At 42.2% G+C, this 6365-nt stretch overlaps 1 non-coding gene across 1 annotated transcript; it reads right to left on the bottom strand.

Moving 5' to 3' along the window:
* Positions 1–5710: 5710 nt before the first annotated feature.
* On the bottom strand, positions 5711–5784 carry Trnaf-gaa (transfer RNA phenylalanine (anticodon GAA)). Its single transcript has one exon. It is a non-coding gene; the product is annotated as a tRNA-Phe (tRNA).
* Between the last annotated feature and the right edge of the window lie 581 nt (positions 5785–6365).

Below are 6365 nucleotides of genomic sequence, written 5' to 3'. Positions count from 1 at the left end.
TGAGGCCACAAAAGCGCGCTATGCTTTTTGCTGATTGCCGGTTGAGCACAGGTAAATTATGCAATCCTTGCCATGTAGCACGGCAATGCCAACAGCGACAGGTGAGGCAATACCGTAAATACCTTTGAGAGAGAGAGAGCGCAAAGAGTGAGACAGACTGTCAGACAGACAGATGACTTAACTTGGCGCTCATAATGGATTTTTCATATATTACAACAAGGCGCACAGCATTTGTGTTGTTGCCTAACTAACTTTGCCCATCCCCCCGCAGCAGTGTAATATATATGAGGTTTTTATTTGCTATTATGGCGCCTAGTTCAACTACCCCCCACGCACACATGTGTGTGTTTACTGTTATAACTAAAACTATGAAACTATAGTGTTTCAAAACTAACAGTATTACCATACCAGCCTAACAGGTGCCCAGCTTGCGAGTAGAGCACGACAAACTATCTCTCTAGCTGCCCGGCAGACACACAAAATAGTTACGCTCTCTCTCTCCACATATGAAAAGGAAAGTGTCCTGCGCGCTTGGCACACAAAAACTACACATGTGAGGCAACTAAGATGCCCCAAGAAGTTGCAATAGAGAGAGAGAGAGAGAGAGAGAGAGAGAGAGAGAAACAGCTGCAAAGATGCTACCAGCTGTCTAAGCAAAACTTCCTCCCACACAAAAAATGTGAATACTTTTTTCTATAGCATACTTTTGTGCGAAAAAACTACCCCCCAAGCTGGAGTCGCATTTCAATGTGTGTGTGTGTGCGAGTGAAAGTAACCCTCGGCGTGTCAGAGAGTTGGGCGCATAGAATGTATCAATAGGCAACACAGCGGCAACACACATATTTTTGTGGTCAAAGAATTTTTGGAGCCAGCAGCGAAATACCGTCATTAGGCCAGCAGCCGAATGCAGACAGCCAACGCCGCATTCCGATGTGATGACGTGTTTGCTGGGCCACAAAAAAAAAGGCACAGACGATCCATTACAGCAACCAAAAAAAAGCAACTAAATAAATACAGGAAAAATGGGAAACTGGAGCCCAATGGCGCTCGACCCCATGGCAACATTCGCCAAGGCGAAAGTTTAGAACGCGCAAGGCATAGGCAAACAGTGGCTGCAGCAACACTTCGCACACATTTCGTTTCGCTATGGCAAACGTGTCCGGAAGTGAGCAAAGGAATTTACTTCCGGTTAAGCGGTTGCTGCCGCAGCTGATCGCCTGGTAAGTGAAAATGCAGCAGTTCCGCATGTGCGGCAAGTTTTTGGCGACACATTTCGAGTCAGCGCGCGATTGAGATTGAAGTTAACGGGCGTGGCCCGCCAACTATTGATCCGTTGCATGTGCGTCACGCGGCCACCAGCAACACATGCAACAGACGCAGCAGCACAACATAGCAACAAAGCAGGAAAAAAAAATTGCGCATACGCAGCGCATCGCATCTTAAACTGTGGAGTTAACGTAAAATTTTCAAAATGGCGCTTCTTAAAGTGCCAACTTGTGGCTTTAATCGAACAGGCTGCCAGCATCGCCCAGCCAACATTTATGTTTTATAGGTATAACAAGCAGCAACAAAAAATAAATAAAAAATCCGAGATAAAGGGGGTAAACAATGCAAGGTGCTTGGCCACAGTGTCGCCATACATATGACACTTTTGTTAAGTGATACTAAAAAAATACTTTCGAGCTGCTTCGAGCAGGCCAACAGCTTTGCTCGCAAGCAAAAGAAATCACACATGAAAACGAAAAAAAAATTGTACGAAAAAGTAAAGAAAAAGATAATAGCACATAGCATAGCAATAAAAAGTTTTGTCGAAAATGTGGCAATTGTCAGTGACTTTTATGGGCACATTTAGCACATCATTAAAACGTCAAGTCATCAATCTTCTTACACATTCGAACAGGCTCGCAGGGAAAGCGGCTCATGGGCGGCGGGCCGAAAAAACTGTTCCCACTAAAGGAAATACTCGCCGCCTTTGGCCTCATAGCACGAACACACACACACACATTCATTCCGGGAGCAGGCTAGAAGGCAAAATGCTGCCGGCTTTTGGCCTAAACAGCCATTAGAAAATTTCCATTTTCGTCACACGGTGTCAGGGAAACAGGCGATGCAAAAAAGTTCATGCGGGGCAAGCACTTCAGTTTCAGTTTGAGTTTGGCCGCCGCATTCCAATCTCAGTCTGTGGCATGCTTGGCGCCTGTGCCGCAGATATTTGCATTTGAAATGTTAGAAAAAGGAAATGCTCGCATTCGAGTGCGATGCTTAGAAATTGCTTAGAAATGCTCCCGCTGTCGTCTCTCTCTCGCTGTCATTGACGTGGGCCATAAATTTCAGAATTTAATGCGAAAACAGTCAACTTAGCGACGTCGATTCGCAGCAGGCGAACAGCAATCGGCAGGCCAGCGACAGGACTCGCTTGCTCGCTCGGAGAAAGGACATGCGCAGTGCAAACTTTATTGCGTTGGCGTTGCCAACATTAACTCGACACCCACGCTGAACATTCTCCTGCATTACTCGGGCCATTTGTCTTGACTGTCGGACCCGACTTACTGCCCAACTTTGGGTGCCTATTACCCCTACGATAATGATAAGAAATATTTCGATTCGCTCACGTGGCGCACACAACTACAATAGCACAAGGAACATTAGATACATATACATATCTCTATTTGTACCACATTTCCACTATGTGTATAAATTATCAATGTGAAGTTTGCGTAGCATTTTGCCGCCAAAAATTTGCAGTGCATCTCGGTTGCGTGGGCGTTGCGTGTCAACGTAGAAAAAGAAATGTTGTAGATTCTGCTACCAGGCGAACAGAAATCGTTAGTAAAGTGTCCTGTGAGATGGAAATTTACATATGTATATGCAAGGACTCCATCTGCGCAGCTGCAAAGAGAGATAGAGGGAAAGCCCTAGCTTTCTCTCAGCTGCACAAAGCGCAAACAGTGAGGCAAGAGTTGATAAATAAAAAGATATAAAGATATAATTTAGAAACTGATATTCGTATCATTTTTTTGTAATGTAGTGAATTGTAAATTGCTAAATTGGCTTTTTAATAATGCATATAATTTATTTCTAATACAATGAAAACATAGTTTTCGATTACTGCTTTATAAAATAAATTATAATTTAAAAGTTTCAATATTTCTTTCTATTCCTCGGTACAATTTTCTTAATTTTGACTTTAAACTTTGCTTGGATTTGATATAAATACATACATAATTTGATAGTCTTTTTCAACTGCACGTATTCTTTTTTAGTCCTGTCAAGTTCATAAAACTTTTTATTAAAAATATAGTCTTTAAAAACCTCAGCCTCATAGCTTGAACTATGCGTTAATAGTTCAGTCAATCGTGACAGACAGTTTTTATTTTTATATATTTACATAATAATATTTTTGAGTAATATGATTTTCGTGCTCTCTCTTCTTGCACCACTGTGCAGTTAATGTTGCTTGGTGGTAGTAAGGAACTTATTCCAGGAGCGACCCTCAGGCTGAGCTCCAACTTTGTAAAGCGTCGCGTCGCCTGTAATCTCGCTACACATTGTTGCACTGACTTTGCGTCCCTGCAAGCCTAATACCTTTTACAGGAATTTGTGCTACGAATACACCAAAGTTTACATGCCACGCACACATTCGACTGGGGGGTCGCAACCCTTACAACAGCACCCCAACGTGCTTAGCTAATATATGTTCATATATCTATGTATGTCTGGGTGTGTAAGAGTAGCATGTAAGTTGTAAGCACGTGCTCGCCTCGTATGTGGTGCACATTGTGCGCGTAATTGCTTTGACGCTGAGGAATGTGGCAGAGAAGCCACATGGCTTCCACGGTTCGCTGTGTGCCTAGTACAAGTTTGCATATTTCTAAATTCTAAGCGCATCTGTTGAGCAGCGAGCCACCTTCCAAGGGGTGCGAGCTAAAAACGAGAGTAAAAGACGCTGCAGACGACGCACCCTCAACATTTACGATGTTTAGCATAAGGGCAGAGAGAGAGCACGCTTGCAATGTGCGACTACAAAATACCCTGTAGTGGAAAATCTTACATAATCTATAAATGTGCTTCACTGCGCAGAACAAAACTACCCCACAATCGAAATGAACTCGCTGCTCTCTTGTTGCCGTGGCTCAAACCAATCATAAAAAAACGCAGCACAAAATCATTTCCTCACAATCTCATCGTAGACAATCGGCACCCCGAAAAGGATCTTTTCACTTTTTTTTTCCCTTCATTCTTTCTTCTATTTTTTATTCGCGGCTGCCACACTTCCTGGCCACAAGATGCTGCAATTTGAGGGTGCCCCTTACCATCTTTCACTTTCAATGAGAGACGCACAACAAAGGCAAAAAAAAAAAACCACAACAAAAAACACAATGAAATTGTTGAAAAAAATGTCTATAGAAAATGAATAAAAAAAACCTGAGAGGCTCATATTTTTTTTGTGTTTTGTGTTGTATGCAAAAGACACGAGAGGAGACGACAGCAACGTCGTCATCTGAGGGCGCCATGTGGCAGGAGCATTTGTTTTTTGTATTTTTTATGCCAAACGGATATGCGATATAGGCTTGGGCGTAACGAGGCAGCAATCTTTCGTATCGTTTTATTTTCATTTCTTTTTTTATATTCCATATCAAGTCAATGGCTTTTGTGGTCTACGCTTAGCACGCGTCCTAGACGCTGTGGCAGCTGTTGGCCAGCCGCATGCCCCGTGCCCCTTTTTGCATACACTCGTAGTCTGTGTTGCAGCTGCCAGGATGGATTTATCTGTGGCCCCACCTCCAACTGCAATAGAAGCAGCAGCTTCTGGCCAGGACAGAATTCAATCAGTTGTCCACTTGAATCGCAATTGATGTGTTCACCAGGTCAGTTGCCTACCTGCTTTTCACCTTTCGCACACACACTCACACACCTTTATAGCACAATTGAAATGTTAATTGTTGTCAACGCATTCGTCACACTTTTGCCTCGCTTGCTGGACAATGGCCAGGACATGGTCCGAGCAGGATCTGCCTGCCTCTGGCTGCGTTAATAATGCGATTTGCATTTCCCTTTCCCTTGTCCTTGGCCTGTGTCCTTGTTTAGCCTGCTGTTTGATTGAGTTGTGTCCATTATTCAGCTTAATCTGCACCTTTCCTTTGAGGTGAAAGGCATTTGCTGTGCCGGCTTAGTTCAATTTGCTGTGCATCTTCTTTGATTGACAGCCAAATGCCTCTGCAGGACAGAGGCCAGATTCTGGACAACTGCAAAGAATTGCTATCAAATTGCAGCCTTGCAGATAAATAACTAAATTGTTTATTTATTTTATTAAATGTAAGAATTTCAGACCAAAACTTGAATGTTTAAAGAAAATCTTATTATACTGAAGCATTAATAAAATAACATTCATATCATTTTTACCCATTTCATTTTTATCGCAGGAAAAATTAAAATTTAATTTATTTTCCTTCAAAATTAATAGGAAACAGGAAACTTATCATTATCATTCTTTTTATTCAATCCGAAACCATTAGAAAACACATTATTTTGATTTGATTTATTAACTTTTTTTATATTAAAATACAAACAAACACAAAGAAAACCGAGAACTAGACTTTTCTAACATTAAAAAGTAGAAAATATAAATTTTAAATGTAGTAGGCGGTACAAAATATATAAAAATAAAAATCTATTAAGCATAGAATTTAAAAATGCAAAAAAAGTTGTATGCCGAAACCCGGGGATTGAACCGGGGACCTTTAGATCTTCAGTCTAACGCTCTCCCAACTGAGCTATTTCGGCGCTATGTTCGACGTGGTTCTATATATCCACTAGAATTCAGCCCGTTGTAGTTGAGGCAGCTAAGTTGTGTGAGCTTATCTAATCGCCTGCATAAATACAAATAAAATAATTATAAATAGAATAGGTCGAGCGTGGACCACATGGGTTCCTCTGTTCCTCTGTTTCTCTGTCTCTCTGATAGATAGCAAGCAAACAATTGCGAGTGCACATGCAAAAGACTAAGCACACGATCATACCGTGTATACAATATATATAAATATATGTATATGTATCTAGTAAAAGTCGCGGCAGTTCAGTTCAGTGTTGGTCAGAAAAAATAAAAGACGCTTTGGTCTTAGCCTTAGTCTCAGTGTCAGGCTCAGTGTGCTGCCAAATCATGTTTGTTCCGCCATGATAGCACATGGCATCTAATGAACTGTTGGGGGGCGGGGAAGGCTGGCTGTGTGTTGTGCTGTGCTGTGCTGTGCTGTGGTTACACCAAGAGGTGGGGCGGCAAGCCGGTGGTGTTGTATGTGGTGTGTCGCACACACAGCTTTGCTGGGCAACAAATCAGCCAGCGACCAAACCAGAAATGTAGCTGA

This window comes from Drosophila sulfurigaster, chromosome 2R (assembly GCF_023558435.1).
Source record: "Drosophila sulfurigaster albostrigata strain 15112-1811.04 chromosome 2R, ASM2355843v2, whole genome shotgun sequence".
In the NCBI taxonomy this organism is placed as follows: Eukaryota; Metazoa; Arthropoda; class Insecta; order Diptera; family Drosophilidae; genus Drosophila; species Drosophila sulfurigaster.
The sequence above is the reverse complement of the archived record's forward strand: the minus strand, read 5'-3'. Positions and strand labels throughout refer to the sequence as shown.